This window comes from Lolium rigidum, chromosome 7 (assembly GCF_022539505.1).
Source record: "Lolium rigidum isolate FL_2022 chromosome 7, APGP_CSIRO_Lrig_0.1, whole genome shotgun sequence".
Lineage (NCBI taxonomy): Eukaryota > Viridiplantae > Streptophyta > Magnoliopsida > Poales > Poaceae > Lolium > Lolium rigidum.
This window is the reverse complement of record NC_061514.1, coordinates 302539561-302559245: the sequence shown is the minus strand read 5'-3', so window position 1 is coordinate 302559245 and position 19685 is coordinate 302539561. Positions and strand designations below refer to the sequence as shown.

At 45.9% G+C, this 19685-nt stretch overlaps 2 long non-coding RNA genes across 4 annotated transcripts; both read right to left on the bottom strand.

Moving 5' to 3' along the window:
• Window positions 1–1248: 1248 nt before the first annotated feature.
• On the bottom strand, window positions 1249–10321 carry LOC124673936. 3 transcript variants are annotated; one of them, XR_006992877.1, is made up of 3 exons: window positions 10271–10321; window positions 9909–10060; window positions 1249–3388 (listed from the first exon to the last, which is right to left on the bottom strand). It is a non-coding gene; the product is annotated as an uncharacterized LOC124673936 (long non-coding RNA). The 3 variants fall into 3 exon arrangements; XR_006992879.1 differs by having other exon boundaries at window positions 9929–10060; XR_006992878.1 differs by having other exon boundaries at window positions 10254–10304.
• Window positions 10322–10542: 221 nt separating this feature from the next.
• Window positions 10543–11388, bottom strand: LOC124673937. Its single transcript, XR_006992880.1, has 3 exons — window positions 11369–11388; window positions 10874–11042; window positions 10543–10755 (listed from the first exon to the last, which is right to left on the bottom strand). It is a non-coding gene; the product is annotated as an uncharacterized LOC124673937 (long non-coding RNA).
• Between the last annotated feature and the right edge of the window lie 8297 nt (window positions 11389–19685).

The window sequence follows — 19685 nt, the reverse complement described above, 5'->3', positions numbered from 1 at the left end:
GCATGCATGTCTAGCTAGAGCTTCCCAGGAACCTTCATGCATGGAGCTTGTTTACTTCTACTAGATTTAGATGTGCGCCTTGGCGCACGACCCCGTAGAGATCGTGACAATGTACATTATGCATATATGATTTCTTTGTTCAGTAATAACTTAATCTTGGAATAAAAACTTGTTATAGTAATTAAATTAATAAATGAAAAGATTTAGGAATTAGTTTATAAGGAATTATGTATGAATATGTATCAGAGGAAGGAATAATTCCAATTTTTTTTGGATTGCACTTTATATCTTTTGTCCTACTCTTGTTTCCCTGGGTAGGGGGTATTTAAAAAGAAAAAAGGGATAAAGGGTTAATTCATTTTTTATAGCCATTTCTTTAACAAGTGAATAGGAATATACTCTGGATCGGAATCTGAAGAAAGTACTACTTGATAATTTCCACAAATTTCAAGTCCTTATTACGATTCCTTTTATGGGGAAAAATCTCGAAAACTAATACACTATGTTAAATACGTATACAAATTGATGATAAATAAGTTTCTACAATACGATATGTACAATCGCAAAGTTTACAGTTAGAAGCAAGGATTCATATAGATAAGTTGTTTTTTCCATTGTGCAATCCAAAGAACATATATACATATATTGTTAAAAGAAACAACCTGACACACTTAAGACAAACTCAATCATAGGTCAACAATTAATTAAGCATAAGATTTGAACAGAAAAATTGTTTGGTCCTTGAGGAAGCGTGTGCCACCCAGTCAATGGTCATAGAGTCATTTTCGTTTAAGGTTGACAATTTTGAGCAATCAATTGGCTTGCACAGGCAGATATGAGATAACTGCATGTGACCATTCTTATCAAGAAGCATATTACCAGGATTAATTTCTTTGTAGGGATAGTCAACCCAAAAGAATAATTGAGCAGATACAACTAACATACTGTGAATATTCAATTCAAGTTCAGAAGCATATAACATTTGGATGTAATTATCTTTGAGCTGAAAGAAACATATGTTGGATGTAATGCCTTTTTACCTTAACAGCAGGAGCACCGCTTTATACTTCATAGAGAAGAGAGAGAGAGAGAACAAAGTTATCTACACAGGCCTAGGCCAAGCAACAAAAAAGGGGGTCAATGAAAAGAAATTAAACCCTAGGCGCTGCACTAAATAAGTCAAGCTCTTCTCTGATCCTGACCGCAACCAAGGTGGGCAAGAAACTCTTGCTGAAAAATACAGCAAATTGTTCCACCAGAGTAGAACCTTCAATAAGTTCAGCCTGAACTGACATAGCTCAGTGGACAACACTATACAACAGACCTCCTTCAAAAAAGGGCACGAAAGGAAGAGATGATTGGCATCTTCGAGAGCTTGGCCACACAGGCAGCAGTTATTGTTGTGATTCCATCTCCTGTTCCTCAAACAATCAGCAGTCCAAAGTCCGTTTTGAAGGAGCAGCCATAAGAAGAACCTTGTTTCTTCCTCCGGCCTTGGCCCCAGCTTGTTGTAGCTCAGGGATCTCAATGCGACAATAAAATTGCACCGTCAACCAAGAGCCATCTTTAGCCTGTTGGATGTAATTATAAACAGACAGAATGGCAAGACATTAGCCTGCAAGTTTTTCCACCTCAAATATACCCCACCTAGTAGAAATAATGAAAAAATAGTTCCAAAAAGACGAACAAAGCAACTACACTTACCGGACATTACTAATATTAAAATACCTCTAAATTCGGATATAAGATGCATAAAGGCAAACTAATAATTGGCACTTGCAGTTTGTAATCCAAATCAAATGAGAACTCTTTAGTTAGCTACAAATTTATTTTTTTGTCTTAGAAGCCGAAGCTCCATCTTGCATATATAACTTCTGGGCCATAAGTTTGTGTCCAAACCATTTCTAAATGTTTGTGTGGTCCAAACCATGTAAATTTTAAAAAAAATTACTCTCATTTCTATCATTTGGTAAAGGTTACTCTTCAGAACAACACACTTTTGGAATGAGATGGAGGAATCCAATACAACTATAGAAATAGTAAATACGATTTTAATAACCATGCACACGTGGCCTTCACACATGGATGTGTTATGTACACAGCTGAATTAAATGGGCATAATCTTCATGGTAACATGAAAGATGATTAAAAAGAGAAGCAACTCTTCCCCTATAGCTGCAACTAAGCAAATAGAAAATAATCTTGACTCGAAGGGGGAAACATGAGCAACGCTGAGAACAAAAAGTGTACATACAATTCTGCATTGAACAGGACACATGATACACCATGATTATGTGATCTACCAAAAATATAACTGTCAAAGGAAAGGAGATTTAAAAAATCTAGGCCATTATCATCAAGAGGAGATTGATCATTATTTTAATACAAATCCCTTAATAGTTTGAACTTGAAGAGAAAGGGATATGTTCCATTAGTCTTTCATTTATGGGTCAGTCCCAATCATATAGAACCTAAGCAATAGGGAGACAGGGGTAGCAACCCGCTTCCATTTATGGACCGACAAATCATTTTTCTGGACACACTATTGACTGGTGGTGCCTTGTGAGGGTCCATGACAATGCAGGCATGACAGGCTCTAGTGATGAATGGGTTGTGGGTATGAATCAAGCAAAATGAGCTACAAAAACACATGTATTGATCAAGTGAGCACTATCCCAAAACTGAGAATAAACATTCTAACATGCGAATTAACAAGTGAACAGTAGAAAATTCCTCTAGAATCTGCAGTATATGCCCTCTTACTCCTTTGCACAAATAAGTTAACTGAAGTACGGTACCTAAAGTAAATCAAGTTGGAAATAAGCAGAGTAAGTGAGATAAATAACTACCTAATCTGTAACATCTTTAAATAGATTCGTTTATAATATCATACTCTGCTTATTGCAACGAACTCACAAAATTTATATAACATTTTGACGCAATCATCCTCATCTTTTCATGTAACTACAGTTACAATTTGTATGTTGTCCTCGGTTAGTTTCTTACCTGCTTATAAACTTGACAACAAAGGCTCCAACCAGATCCTCACAAAACAAAATTTCCATTTCCATTGTTCAATGTCACAATATATAAAACCTGAAGCATTCGAGCGCAGAAAGCGAAATGTTTTGCAGCGAGTCAAGCATAATACGATCAAAAGGAAATGGGATCGATGCTAAAACTCAAACAGTTCCCCAGAGGGGGCCCCGGGTTGAAAGAGCGAGCTACATTCTTTCATAGAGGACAGAAAATAAGAGGACTGATGCTTTCTTACTTCAGAAAAATTTCACAAACCACAACAGCAGCGACCCAGAGAACCTTTGTCATTGATCTTCCACAAAGCACAACAGTAGGTATCACTTGTATACACCTCTCTCACCACCCTCGGCTACAGCAGTAATAATTATCACATAAGTTAAATTATCATAGTGGCCACCAAACGTATAGCATCTACAGGTTTTCATTCTATTGGAAAAATCAATCTATTTCATCATGGAGAAAAGCCAAAATATAAACTCAAGACATTGGAGTGCTTGCAATATGATAATGAGTAAGCCAAAATAAAAAAGACAAGCAGAATATTAGCATGGAAATCTAGGAAACTTTAAAAAACCGCAGGTATGATTAAAGAACTGCAGGCGAAGTAGCAAAAGAATATCCGAGAAGTATTGAAAAACTGCATGTATGATTAAAGAACTACGAGGTGAAGCATGGAATTTAACACGAGAGATAATTTATAGAATAGAAATAAGAAAAAATCAAGCTTCCTGTAAGCACAAACCTGACAGAATTATACAAACATATTTGCCTCTCGGATCCTAAGTATCCATACAATACAAGATAGTCTCTACAAAGTGGTTCGGTAGAAGTTATATCAAGATTTTTTATAGTGGTATTGCAAAACAATATGATTATATATTTCTTCTAACTATGCATGAGGTAATCGTTCCTGTGACAAAAGAATATGATTATATATTTCTTCTAACTATGCATGAGGTTCTAGTTCCAGGTAAATATGTCACAGGATCACACCTTATACAAATATAGTTGCATGAGTTAAAATAGGATCAAGTGGGATACTATCATAAAGGTACACTACTAATCTCTAGCACAAAGTAATTAGGAAAATGTGTGTTTAAAATCTTCACTTCCGGGAGCAGTACAGATTGAGCATTCAGAAAAACAATTACTTCTTTGTAATAGCCAAGCTGACTATTCAGATAGCATTATATTAGAGTAGTTATAAATTACCATGGAGAAGAATTGTATACTATAAAGAAACAAATAAATATGTATCCCACTGTCTGATAGGCTCATAGTCGTGTATCCCTAAGAGCAATGGAAAACTTAATAACTCTAATTCATACTGTACTATATATCGAGCATGCATTTGAAAATAGTATGCTATCAACATTAGTAAAACTGAAAACACATGCTATTTGAAAGCGAAAATTCAGTTAATGCATCACAGTCAATATTTTCTATCCAATCAGTTATGCAATATGGATCTCTGTGTGGTTACTCTTCCTATTTGCTCTCGAGCATATTGTTAGACCATCGACCAGCCTGGCCCATTAGCCCAGGCGCCGGCGGTGGTTAGGGTTTAGGCTTAGCCTCCAAGTCAACTTGTAAACTTGTAACACAAGATGTACTCTCTCATATATATATGAATCATCGGCACGAGGTAGGATCATCAATTCACCCGTGACCATATTATTTCATGGTATCAGAGCAGGTCATCCTGACCTAGCCGCCGGCCTTCCCCTCTCTCCTCTAGGTCGCCGCACCCCTCCCACCTCCCATCTTTCCAAACCCTAAAACCCTTCCCACCACCATGACACCTGAGGAAATCGCGGCCAAGGAGCGCGAGCTCGATGAGCGCGCCCGTGCCCTTGACGCCCGCGAAACCCAGCTCTCCCAGCAACTCCTCGCTGCCACCACCGCCGCTGCCAACACCGACACCACCACCATTACACCCTCTACCGATCTCATCCCTCCTCCAGCTGCCCCTAGCCCAAACCCCACAACCTATGCCACATCCATCAAGCTTCACGTCCCAATCACCCTTAGCCTTGACGACGCCAACTACACCAGCTGGCGCGAACTCTTCCTCGTCGCCCTCGGCCGCTATGGCCTCACTGCCCATGTCATCGGCGAATCTACCCCCTCCGACACCGGCCCAAACACATCTTGGGGCCGCGACGACTTCACCGTCCTCTCCTGGATATACGGCTCCGTCTCCGTCGACCTCCTCAACATCGTCATGCGTCCAGGCGCCACGGCACGCGTCATCTGGGACGCCATCGAGGACCTCTTCCGCGACAACAAGAAACATCGCGCGATCCAGCTGGAGGCCGACTTCCGCAACACGCCGCAGGGAGACCTCTCCATCAGCGACTACTGCGCCAAGCTGAAGGCCCTCGCCGACTCCCTCGGCGACGTCGATCAGCCCGTCTCAGATGAGACCCTCGTCCTCACCCTCCTCCGTGGTCTTAACGAGAGCTTTGCACACCTCCGCTCGTTTCTTCCGTTTCAGGTGCCCTTCCCAACGTTCCTGCAGACGCGCTCAGCCCTCATCCTCGAAGAGAGGCAGAAGAAAGTTGACGTGAAGAATGCCGTGGGCACGGCGCTCTGGGCTTGCGGACAGAGTGTGCAGCCTCCCCATGGAGGCCCCCGTCCTCCACCTCCACCGCCTCCGTCGTCCGGGGGCGCCGTGACCTCCGGGGGCGCCGGTCGCGGCACTGGCCAACTCTCCGCCAACACCTTCTACCGTGGCGGCCGCGGTCGCGGCCGTGGCGGCCGTGGGCGAGGCCGCAGCGACTCCCCCTGGCAGTACAACCCCTGGACGGGCGCTCCTACTCGCGCCCACCTACAGCAGCAGCAGCAGCAGGCACCCTGGTCGTCAGCGTCATGGGCGCCACGGCCCTGGACCGCGCCGACCACTGGCGTCCTCGGCCCGCGCCCCGGCTACACACCTCCTCAGGCATACGCTGCCTATGGGCAGCCCTCCTACAACTACCCATCGCCACCGCCACCGACATACAACCAGCCGGCGCTGGACCCGGCCCTCGTCAATGCACTCAACAACATGCAGCTCTCGGGAGGCGATTGGTTCATGGACTACGGCGCATCCTCTCACATGGCATCCGATCCCGGTAACCTATCCTCTCTAAAACCCTCTACATCTCAATTTGTCACTGTCGGAAACGGCTCTTCTATTCCAATCACTCACACGGGTTCCAAAACATTATACTCTCCTTCAAAACCACTCTATCTACACAATGTTCTTGTCGTCCCTAACATTATCAAAAATCTGATTTCTGTTCGGCAATTCACTATCGATAATTCCTGTTCTATCCAATTTGACCCTTATGGTTTTTACGTGAAGGATCTTCTCACCGGGACCGTGATTCTTCGATGCAATAGTACCGGACCACTGTACTCCATGTGCCAAGCTCTCCACCATGCCGCCTTCGTCCTCCAGCACCATCCCGACCTTTGGCACCGCCGCCTCGGCCACCCGGCGCCACCACCATGTCACGCCTCGCTCCCCATACCTGCCACAATAAAACAGGGCCGTCCACTGTGTCATGCTTGCCAGCTAGGGAAAAATGTTAGGAAACCTTTTTATTCTTCAAATTCTAGAACCTTCCGTCCGTTTGAATTATTACATTGTGATTTATGGACATCCCCTGTACCCAGCACATCTGGTTATTGCTATTATCTTATCATAGTCGATGATTTTACTCACTACTTCTGGAGCTTTCCTTTACGCAAAAAATCTGAAGTTTATGCCACCTTTGTCGCCTTTCATGCTTTAATTCTCACCCAATTTCAGCTTCCTATTCTCTCTATCCAATGTGACAATGGCAAAGAATTTGACAACTCCAACCTTACCACATTCTTCACTACTCACGGCATATTACAACGCTTCTCCTGTCCCTACACCTCCCAACAAAATGGCAAGGCCGAACGCGCCATCCGCACAACAAACGATGTCATACGAACCCTTCTAATCCAAGCATCCATGCCACCAACACTTTGGGCCGAGGCACTCCATACGCCACCTATCTTATTAACATACGTCCTACCTCTTCAAACCCACAAACTACACCATACTTCTCCCTATTCGGCCACACACCGCGTTACCAAGACCTTCGAGTCTTTGGGTGTCTATGCTACGTCAACACATTCTCCACCTCCAAAAACAAACTCTCTCCTCGAGCCACCAAATGTGTCTTCCTTGGCTATCCCACTAAACATCGAGGCTACCGCTGCCTCGATCTCCAAACACGAAAAATTATAATATCTCGTCATGTTACATTCGACGAACAAACATTTCCATACTCTTCATCTACATCCACCCAATCTCCTACTATGTCTACAACTGACATCCTAAACCACTCCCTCGAGACACTCCAGCCTACCGTCGCAATACCCACTCCTGCTGCGCCCTCATTGCCTGACGCGACCACATCACCTGTCGCGCCTACCCCTGCCGCGCCAGCATTCCCTCCTGCCGCGGCAGCGTCCCCTCCTGCCGTGCCCTCCTCTTCTGCCGCGGCAGCACCTGCTCCTGCCGTGGCCAACATCCCTGCCACAACCAATAAACCTCTTCTCGTATACTCCCGCCGTCCTACACCACCTCAACCAGTCACATCTACTTCCTCTCCACCGCCATCACCTCCTCCATATCGCACACGTAGCACCACTGGTCGTCTTCCACCTCCTATTGATAAACTCAACCTTTCTGCAGTAATATCCTCTCCTCTTCCACATAACTATCTCGTTGCTCTACGCGATCCTGCTCGGCGTCAAGCTATGCAGGAAGAATATGATGCTCTCATGCATAACAACACCTGGTCACTTGTACCCCCTCCCCCCGGTGCCAACATCGTCTCTGGCAAATGGATTTTCCGTCACAAGCACAATGCGGACGGCACCCTCGCTCGCCATAAAGCTCGGCTGGGTGGTTCGGGGCTTCACTCAGCAACCCGGTGTTGATTTCGATGAGACATTCAGCCCCGTTGTCAAATCCGCCACCATCCGCGTCGTTCTCTCTATCGCTCTATCTCAACAATGGCCTATCCATCAATTAGATGTCAAAAATGCTTTCCTTCATGGTGATCTCACTGAGGAGGTCTATAGCCAACAACCCTCTGGCTTCATCAATCCTCGCTATCCTACACATGTATGCCGCCTCCAAAAATCGCTCTATGGGCTCAAGCAAGCTCCCAGAGCATGGTTTCGACGCTTCGCCGCCCATGCTCGCACCATCGGCTTCATTCCATCCAAATCCGATGCCTCTCTCTTTACCTTTCATAAAGGGGATCAAACAGCCTATCTTCTCCTCTATGTCGATGATATTATCCTAACAGCTTCTTCTACACATCTACTTCACACTATAATTCACACTCTAGGCTCCGCTTTTGCTATGAAGGATCTCGGTCCCCTCCATCATTTTCTCGGAATCTCCGTGACTCGCACTAACACTACTCTACATCTCTCCCGGCGTCGGTATATTCTTGACGTTCTCTCCCGGAGCTGGTATGCGAGACCGCCAACCGTCATCCACACCTATAGACACTAAACCAAAAATAGCTGCCGCTAGTGGTAGCCCCTATCCTGATCCCTTTCACTATCGTAGTATTGCCGGAGCTCTCCAATACATCACTCTCACTCGCCCTGACATTTCCTATTCCGTTCAACAAGTCTGTCTCCATATGCATGATCCTCGTGACTCTCATTATCAACTCATCAAACGCATTCTTCGCTATCTAAAGGGGACACTAGACCTTGGTCTGGTTCTTCACTCCACTTCTTCCCATTCCTTGGTTGCCTACTCGGATGCCGATTGGGCTGGATGCCCGGATACACGACGGTCAACTTCGGGGTTTTGTGTGTACTTGGGTGATAACTTGGTATCCTGGTCTTCTCGCCGGCAGCCCACTGTCTCGCGCTCCAGTGCTGAGGCCGAGTACCGTGGGGTGGCTACTGTGGTAGCTGAGACCTGTTGGCTACGCAGTATTTTGCAGGAGTTGCGGCGTCCCGTGCACACCGCCACTATAGTCTATTGTGACAATGTCAGCGCTGTATATCTCTCGGCCAACCCGGTTCAACACAGGAGGACAAAGCACATTGAGCTTGATATTCACTTTGTTCGCGAGAAGGTGGCCATTGGAGCTGTTCGTGTTCTTCATGTCCCTTCTAGCTCTCAGTACGCTGACATTTTTACAAAGGGACTGCCCACGGCATTGTTCAAGGAGTTTCGTTCCAGTCTTCACGTCGACAACCCTCCTAGTTCGAGACTGCGGGGCGTGTTAGACCATCGACCAGCCTGGCCCATTAGCCCGAGCGCCGGCGGTGGTTAGGGTTTAGGCTTAGCCTCCAAGTCAACTTGTAAACTTGTAACACAAGATGTACTCTCTCATATATATATGAATCATCGGCACGAGGTAGGATCATCAATTCACCCGTGACCATATTATTTCACATATACATATATTAAAAGAACGCTACATTATGAATATTAGTGAAATTCCAAACACATGATGTACTGAATATCCATTGTATATGTTCATTAGAGAACCATTAAATGTCTAGCTAATCCTGACCAGTTGCAACTAACCAGAGAGAAAAAGAAGTGCTGAAACGTTTAGGGTATAAAATGAGAAAATGGTATTTAGTTTTCACCCACGTTTAGTGCTTGACATATAAAATGAGAAACAGTTGCACAAAGACATTTCACATATAAATTACAGAGAAAATGGTATTTAGTTTTCACCCACGTGCATTATGTTCTACACTCTATCAGGGAGCAAGGTTCTTTCTTTTACTCTAGAAAAAATCAGAAAAACATCTAATACGATCTACTCATAGGAAGAAAAAGAGCATAAGTGTTCACTCACGAGTTCAAAGGGCCACCTACAGGATGTTCAAACTATCAGTTCCATGTTGGCTACTGGAAATATGAATTCTGAAACCTGCCACGGTTGAAACAGAGTTTTATCATCGTGTATGACTCCATAGCACCTCCTGGCCCTTCCCGTTCGGGACTTGCCTCGCAAAAATAATTCAGAAAGTTTCAGAAATGTCACAACCTTGACCGAACAATGCGAAGATCGATCCATGGACAATGTGAAATCTAATTTAATTCAAAAATATATATCATGCACAAATGCAGGGCATATGGTCACAAAACATGCATAAAATTTTATTTTTGGGCAAGCGCAACAGGTAGTTCTTAAACATACAGAGCAAATGAAGATACCATGAGGTTCACCATGCCGTCGGACACCGTCTCCGGCTGCACCATAATAGCTGAGGATTGCCATGTTATGAAACTGAGAGAAAAAGGAACACATAGATCGGTGATCGTAGTTAACTCCTTTTGCCATAATTCATTATAGCTCTGGTTTTTAATGGTTGCAAAAATGAGTATGGTGAAATTCTATTGGAATTATTAACTAAGGAGAGCAAGCAAAAAAGCATCCACTTCATGTCACATTAGCTCACTTTCAAGTTGGAGCTACCCGAGCACTTCTTCAGGCATAGATGATTGCTTAGTTGGTTTCAAGATGATCCTATCAGAGAGAGAGAGAGAGAGAGAGAGAGAGATGTACTGACTATGTTGCTTCATTGCCATCAAGTCCTGATTAGTTACCAGTCAAACATCTGTCCGTACATGCTTCCAGTGTCTAGCCCAAGCTCGTACACCATCATTGGGTTGAGAGTGGCGAGCTTCATCGATACAAGCTAACTCAAAACATTCTAAAATTCAGTTTAGCCTTCAAACACCATTACAAAAAATCAGTGCGCATGCAAAAAAAAAAAATTTCTTGTCTCAACTTGGCTCTGCAGCCATTGCATGTACCTGATGACCTAATCGAGCAGAGTTTTTCCTGTAAGCTGCACAAAATAAGAGAGGGGGGCATAACTCCAACCAAACACAGAGCATGTCTTAGTTAATTGATCACCTTGTCTCAGCCAGGAACCAAGCTTGTAGACATCTTCATTTTCTCACTGGCTCCCTCCCTTCTCAACTACAACAGGTTAATAATTTATACTACTAAACTTATTAGTTCTTACAATGATGAAACAGACTATGATTTTTTTCTGTTTAGCCAACTGACTATGATTGATGAGTATATTTTTACAGAAAATATAAACCAGTACAATCAGATTAGGCGAGATAAGTAGCAAGTAAGCACATATATTGATTTTCTTCTCATAGGCATAACAACAAACACGTGTTTGGCGCCAAATCACAAAATCTGGACTGCTTGTGCCAAGCAGCTAATGCCCTCGATCTGTTGGATCATAGTGCCTCTAAAACATGTAAAAGAGTGTTGGGAAGGAGGAGATCGACCTGCCGGTGGGGGTGAAGATCCCGGGAGCGAGAGGAGCAGCAGCTCGGGCGGAGGAGATCAGATCTGTTGGAGCCACAAGCCCTCCGGCCGGCTGGTTTGAGAGAGAGGGGAAGTGAGACGGGAGAGAGAGAGGGGCGGAGACAAGGGAGTTGAGAGGCCGGGAGGGCGTACACGGGAGAGTGCCGTCACAGCTGGACGCCATGGTACCGGGGATGAGTCAATAGAGGTCGAGCTCCTCAAGCCACTCCGGATCAGCACCTCCTTGAGCGAGAACAACAGCGACGATGGCATGGCGGTAGCTAGGGTTTGAGGAGGGCAATCTAAAGGTATAACTCCGGCCGCCGTCCTCCACCTCCGGCCGCCGCCCTCCATCTCCCGGCCGCCGTCCTCGTGCGCCCGCCCGCCCCCGTGCGCCTCCCTGCCGCCGGCGCTCTCCCGCCCGCCCCAGCCATCTCCGCCGTCCGACGACACGCGGTTGCGGGGCGAGCGGCGGCCGAAGGCGAGCTCGGCAGCAGGGAGAGGGAGCTGGGGAGGCGGCGGCTGCATCTGCGGGATTGGAAGGGGAGAGGGAGCGACGGGATTGGAGAGGAAGCCACGCGCGACGCGAGAGTCTGGGCCGAGCGGGCTTTCACACGACCCATGGATAAAAAGTGGGTCTGCGGGAGGGCCTCAGCGCCCTGGACGAACGGCCGGCCGAGATCGCGACACATCAGCTCGATCTAACGGCCCAAAATCCAAAGCGCTGTGAGGCCCCCTATGGGGGGCATCATATACACCTTTAGATTTCTTTGATAAACCACCTCGATCATCGTCAGCTTGGAGCACCCAGTCTACGGCGCCATGAATACTACTGCGTGCCGATGTGCTTGGTCTGCTCGGTACAAAACTGGGCTTCGTACGTGAGCGACCGCCGTGTACCTTGACCGTTGAGGAAAGCAGCGACACGAGCCGTGAGCGGGGGTAGATTACCACGTCGACCTGTTCTACGGACTAGGATTTATCTTGAGTACTCATTTACTACCTCTGTCATCGAATAAGTGAACATCTGGCTCTAAACTTTGTCCATAAAAAAATATACTTTTATCTTCCCAATGTAATTTAATTGCTTCTCTCTCATCGCACGAAAATCAAATCTAATAATATTAACAACATATTCTTTTTGTTTTCTACATGCACTTAGCTTATTGGAGGTGAAAAAATTAAATAGGAGAAATGCATATCTCCAATATATTTTTTACTCCACTTCATAATATTTGTCTTTAAAAACTCACACGTACGCTTATTTGTGGATGGAGAGAGTGTCTTTCTTTGTTTTATCCTTTATATTAAGCTGCTTCTAGTACTGGTGCAAAACTAAGACCAAGTACACACGCTCCGTAAAACTGCTCAGGTTGCAGAGGATGCAGCCCACGTTCCGATCTTGATTCCGCTTCCCAGGGAGCACAAGAGGGTGCTTAGCTGGAAACGCGAGAAGGAGCTCTGTCCCGTGGCCGTGGTCGAGGTCGTGGCGGAGGATGAGGTCGAGGTCGCGCCGGCGAAATTGACAACGAGGTCCCCATCTACGAGCGCGTACATGTCATGAGGAAGAGGTGTTCCCAAGGCGTCTGGCTTCGAATTCTTCTTCACCCTGTTGGATGATACTTGGGAGCGGCTGAAGTTCCCCGACAAGTTTGCCCGGGCCATTGAAGGTCAGGCGACACATTATGCATATCGGAAAGAATCCGGTGCTGGCCAAGAGGCCTGTGAGGCGGAGGTGTTGTTCTATGGAGAAGGCACATGTTTCTCAGCATTGTCTAGGAGCCGTTTGCCACATCATATACATCTCAGCGCATCCTTAGGACGTGGGAGGCCCAGTCGTTCTGGGCTAGCCTTCCAAATTTCTTAATGTTACCCGGCCGGTTGACTGTTGGAAAGCCCTAGGGCAAATGTATGATAATGAAAACGAAATAAGTCTAAATAACCCCCTATCTTTAACGTTTGGGACGGATAACCCCCTAACTTTCAACTAGACCATTTAACCCCCCCTAAGTGTCACTTAACGGTTAATTGACCCCTGCAAGTGGTTTGTGAGGCTGATGGCTGTTTCAGGGGGCGGTATTGCTCCACGTGGAGGCGGTGCGTTGGCGAGGTGGCTGAGCGCGTTCGCGAGACTCTGCTTCGCTTCCCAGTGGAAACCTTGCTCCTTAGAGATGATGTAGAAGCCCCTCCTGGGGCGTCCTCGCGCTCTCGAGGAATGTCAGGGAGAGGGCGGCCGCGCGCCACTCTCGGCAGACGATACAGAGGCGGAAGAAGCTGGTTGGTGGGAGGCGCGCCAGGACATGCTTCCTGCAGTTGGCCGGCAGCGGATGTTCTCCAAGCTAGGCGGTGGACTCGGTTGGCGTGCTAATCGAAGACTAACATGACGATGCAAAGGCGCTTCATGCTAGTGGTGTTTAGATGGCTCATTTTTGTAGGAACTTTGAGTGATCCATGAGATGTAATAAGTTTTCATATTGAATTCTGGTTGTTATGACTATTTTTTTAATAAAGGAAGCCGTATGCATCAATTGATGCAGAGGCTGGGGAATCCCCATTTCGAAAAAAAAGGCGGTGGACTCCTGTGCTTCCTGCAGTTGGCCAGCGGTGGCATTGACGTCTCCTTGCGAGTGAACTTTTTTCCTTTCCCCGTCTCTTAACTGTAAGCTACGTGGCCAAAACCAGTGTCCAAGTTAGCTAAAACAGCTATCAGCAACCTGAGGGGGTAATTTACCTAGTAATGCATACTTGAGGGGGTTAAGTGCTCCAATTGAAAGTTAGGGGGTTCTCCGTCCCAAACATAAAAGTTAGGAGGGGGGGGGGGGGGGGTTATCTAGACTTCTTTCAATGAAAACTGAGGACAAGTGGACCAATCGAAAATACTAGAATCCAATAAGATATTCACTAGCTGATGCTGGACCCGGTCGTTAGGATATTGACGGCTACTGCCTGGTGGTGGAATTCACGTGGACATTTCTGAGAGGATACCTGGACGGTTTATTACTCACGTCACGTAGCACGTCATAAGCTGAAGTAGTTACGTACCAAATAGTTTCCTATTCCTGTGTGTTTCCTTAGATCAGAAGAAAAAACATGAGATGATTATCTGACATGAGCATTGGTAAATGGACTCTCAAGTCCGAAGATTAGGTGTACAGACCTGTACTTACATTTCCTCAAGATCAAGATCATCTAAGTCCTATAGGGGATTGCGTGCAGACCTGCCTAAAGGAAGCTTCCCGGGTGGTTCCACTTTCTTCCAAAGCCTATATAAGGAGAGCCGGATTCGAAGCACCGGCCAGAACCAGCTTTGATCCTCAACCTCTCTCCACCGGCCAATTGATTCCAAGCCGCGACCTCCACCCAGCCTACAGCACTACAGCGGTACTATTTTGTGGACCTCTGCTGCTTATATTTACATGGCATCGATCTTACCTAGAGTAGATTTGTTGTTTTCAGGCGAGCTCGTCACCGCTGATACATATGGCCGAGCCAATGCCACCGCCACCGTCTGCTGGATACGATCCGGAGTCATCTCCGGACAATGAGCCCAATATTGCCGTGAATGAGATGGCGGTTGATCCGGAGGGAGAAGGTCCGAACGAGGAACATGATACTACGGTGGACGATACGGTTCTTGGTCCCAATTAATGGAGAGCTGACTTTCATGCGTGGTGAACCGAACCCACAATAAGTCAATAACAGGTGATACTCAACTTTATTTGTTTCTCATTTTTACTAGTACACCATGTTATCAAAGCTTAATGTTATGTGCAAATTGCTATGTCGGCCACTTGCTTCGTATCGGTTGCCACTTGCCAGACCATGCGATAGTACCTTTTTGCTGATAAAATTTTATGTGAACCAAAGCCATTATTGAGTTCGCTGGGATCGATCGCTCCAGATCGGGGTTTGAGATCGTGCTAGCTGGTCTGAGTTCGCAGCCCGGCATCTGACGGATGCTAACCATCATTTCTTGTAACCATTGACAGGACGGTGTAAGAGCGAATGGAGGCCTGTCATGTATGGATTGTATGTAAGGTGTGATGCTTTCCTACCTGCCCGTATGTGTTCGACCCTCCATGCTCCACATCTGATGGTTGACTTATAGTATCATTGAATTATAAAGGCCGATTGATTGTTTATTCTTGGCTGTCATTGTACAAAGACACATAAGTAGTAAGTTACAGTTGGAATGTCGGATGGTCCAAAGAAACAAATGTTTTTTCTTCAGCTTGGGACAGAGTATTCTTGTGATGTATATATATTGCTTAGGTTACGTAAGATGAGTGTATCTTATTCTTGTGTTGAATGTTTGGTGTATCTTGTTTTTATCATGTGTTCTTCTCATCGTTTAATTGGTACATTCTTTTGCTTTATTTATTTGTTATGCAATTCATACAACTTTTTGCCCGGCTTTCCTGATCCATTATATATGTTCTCATTTTCGACTATCTGCTTTATTGCTGCTTAATGTAAGTGGAGAAAACTAGTTACATATAGTAAATAAAATAGTTTTAGACACAATGCAATTTTATATATACTAGATAAATTCGTTGCGGAAAACATAGATTTTCTGCCCAAATGATCAGTAAAGTTTAAAAGGTAAAGGTATGTCCAAAGGCCCTCTGCCAGGAAAAATATATATAATGCAAATTATTAGTTTTAGTCAAATCCATGTATACTTGGTAAAGTTTGACTCTCTCTATATAGAAATAAATATCAACATCATCAAGCTATCATATAGAAAATATGACGTGTATTTGGTACTATATGTGTGGATATTTTTCATATAGCTAGTCAAGCTTTATGAAAAATAATGCACTATATATATTTTGATATATACAGATAGAGAGGTTGTGAGTTCAAACCGCAATAACGTGTCTCTGAGCGTGCTCTCGGCCATTACTAGAGTACGTGTGCTATATCATCGGCAAACGCGCAACGGAGGACCAAGTTTGTTGCTGTGAGCCACTCGGTCAGAAATAGTCACGGCGACCTACGTACGATGTTGCGAGTACACGTGAAAACAATCGTAGTTGCAGTTACTGAGTTACGTATCGATACTGATCACTAGTGTCAAGTGTCAACCCGCTGACCATGCTCGCTGATGGCTGGTGTACGTGGGTGCTCCAGCCTCTCCAGGGGCGACGACCGACAATCAGGAAAAAACAATGCAGCCCTGGGAAGGTTCCTAGCTAGGACGTTCAGATATCCTACATTAGCATCGAAAATTGTTATTTCTAAACAGCCATCGGGATAACAATGGGTATATATGTGGGGGTGTAATCCACAACGACTTTGGAATTGTGAGAAGGTACCTGGAACGGCAAAGCAAGGCAAGCTACATAATCTGTCAAGGCAAAGCAAGACAAAAGCGTCCAAATCGGTAGAGTACCTGCCAAGTTTCGTAGGGATAATTACAAACCTGAGAGAAGGAAACTTCCAAGGTGTTCCTTTCGGTCGAAGCCTATATAAGTACGGAGAGCCCTTGGCAGGAGAGAGTGCAATGTATTCTCTCTCCCCACACAAGCAACCTCCGTCCGAAACACAGCATCGTCCAAAGGTGTTCTTTCTCTCTCTCATGCATATTCATTCTCTTGATTACTGTTTTTCGTCTGCTCTCCTTCTTATGTGCACCTCTTCTCTGACCCTGAATAAATTGCTGTTCTTAGGTATGATCGTGCCTGCCGCTATGGACAAAGTGACACAGCCACCGCCTGCGAAATACGGCCCGGCCGACGATCCGGCCGATGTCAACGATACGGTTCTCGATCCAAAGGGTGGCTTGATTTTCATAAAAGGGGGCAGCAAATAGACAGTACCGGTAGATACACCCTGCCTTTATGTGTTCTTCATTTTCGATATTGTTTTTACTTTGACGCGAGGTGCGTGTGAATAGCTGGAGTATTTCGTAGCGGTTGCCGTGCAGAGAACAAGCAGTAGTATAGCAGTAGAAGTACCTTTTTCCTGATTAAATTTGTTTAGTTGTCGGGGTGTTCGCTGGGATCTTGATCCATGCCTTCCAGATTGGGGTTCCAGATCGTAGCCCAACGCGTAAATTCACCATATGATTAGATACAGATCGATACACGCAAAGCGTAGGCGACATGGTCAAGCAGAATAACAGATCTGAAACAAACGGTATTCTGATCCATGTTACGATCACGTTAGGTCGGAGAGATTCTTCAGCAGTCTATAAGATCGTGTTCAGTTAACTAATTTTTAGTATTTTGCTGCCATGATGCAAGAATTCTAACCATTTCTTTTTGTATTATGACGACAGGGCGCTTATATAAATGACAGAGAGATATAAGGGCAAGCTGAGACCTGTCCGGAACCGCGAGGATGCGCTCATGCCTCAATATATGCTCCGCAACTGCTGCTCAATTCTTTGTCATCGTCGTCATAATTTAAAGGCCGAGCTAGGGTCTTGTTCAAGTGTTCGTCCTTGGCGTCATTTCGCGAAGTCACAGAAATAGCAACGTTGGTACTGGGTGTCGGATGGTCTGAAGAAACAAGTACAGCGTGTTTCTTTACTGCTACTACTGAAAATATGTTCAGTGGTAAAACAAGATCGATAAAATTCAGTAGTGGCGCTCTGCATGTACCATATGATTGGTGTGTGTTCTCATGAGTAATAAAGCGCCCATTATCTAAAAAAATATGATTGGTGTGAATATTTCTTATGGTATATGAGGGCCTGGTGTGTATATGTTGTTCGTGTGATGTAGTGTACCTCCAGTATTGCTTATGTAAGAAAAAACCCTTGTGAGAATTTGGTATATCCTTGAATTTGCTCCTAGACATGTCCAGGGCGTGTTGCTTGCTGCTCTCCACAATCGCCGCGGTTTGTTTTGCTTTGTTTACTCGGTGACCGACGAACGTGTACAATTGACCTCGTGTCAAGGGTAGCGTCGCTCTAATGGACAGTTGTTTTTGGAGCAACCGGCAGGAGCACTGCCTCTTCGTTAAGCAAGGGGGAAAACATCACAAACTGTACAAGGAGTTGCATGTATAGATTAGGGTGGTAACATGGCAAAACCCACCAAAAGATCAAACGAAAAGGAAACTAATCTGGCTCGGCCGGGATGGCCAGCCCGAAGCTAGCAAAATCACGATGTCGCTGCAAGATGTCTTCTTTGGTAATATCCGCGACCTTAGGGTAGGTAAGACGAAGGCCGGTGAAGATACGGCGATTCCTTTCCTTCCATGCATTCCAAAGCACATAGAGGAAACGCACGCTGATACGTCTTTTCTCCTCTCTCGGTTTCCCCGCGATCATGTCGTCCCACCATTCTGAAATGGAGGTGAAGGAGGTTCTGGAGTCCGGGGAGTCATCGTTGTCCCATCCTTTCGCCATGTTCCATATGGCCGCAGTGAAAGGACAATCCTTGCAAAGATGCACGGCCATCTCCCGCGCACGTTGACAGAGAGGACACGTCGGGTCGTGAGTCCAACCCCGAATAGCAAGCATGTCAGCAGTGAGGAGCTTTCCATGAAGCGCCAACCAGACGAACAATTTGCACTTAGGCTCCGCATGAGCCGCCCAAATCTTATTTGCCACGAAGCTGGGATGGCTACCGAGGAATTGGGCCTTGTAGGCCGAGCAGGCGCTATAAGTCCCATTAGTGGACAGAAGCCAAGATATGGAGTCCGGACGCAGTGGGTCGAGGATGATTTCGTGGACGGTGTCCCAGATCTCAAGGTATTGCGTCAGCTGTATGGGGGAGTTGATCCTGGCCACAGAACGGATCCAGTTGTTGTCGCGTATCTCCTTTGCGTTCTTCCTGGAGGCAATGGAGTAAAGCTCAGGAGCCCAAATGGCCACAGGTCCACGGCTGCTCCAGTTGTCATGCCAAAAAGAGGCAGTTTGGCCATCACCAACAGTAATCTTAGTAGAGGCCCTGAAAAGGGCCATATCCTTGTCATCACACGGAAGCTTGGAGCCGGACTAGGTGCGCTCCGGATCTGTCCAGTTAAACCACGGCCATCGAAGACGCAAAGCATGCCCCGTTCTCTCAAGATCAGGCATCCCAGGGCCACCCAGACCCTTAGGCCTACAAACGGTCTTCTAGTTGACAAGCGCTTTCTCTTGCGCCGCGTGTTCGCCCTCGTCTCCAGCCCAAATGAAGGTCCTAGCAATCCTGTTGATCGTATCTGTTGCCCATTTTGGAATGGAATGACATTGGCGTGATATATCCCAGTCGCCATGAGTACCGACTTAGCAAGCGTGACCCTCTCCGGGCGCGCGAGATTTTTCCCCATCCAACCAGGAAGTTTCCCCGCAATCTTGTCAAT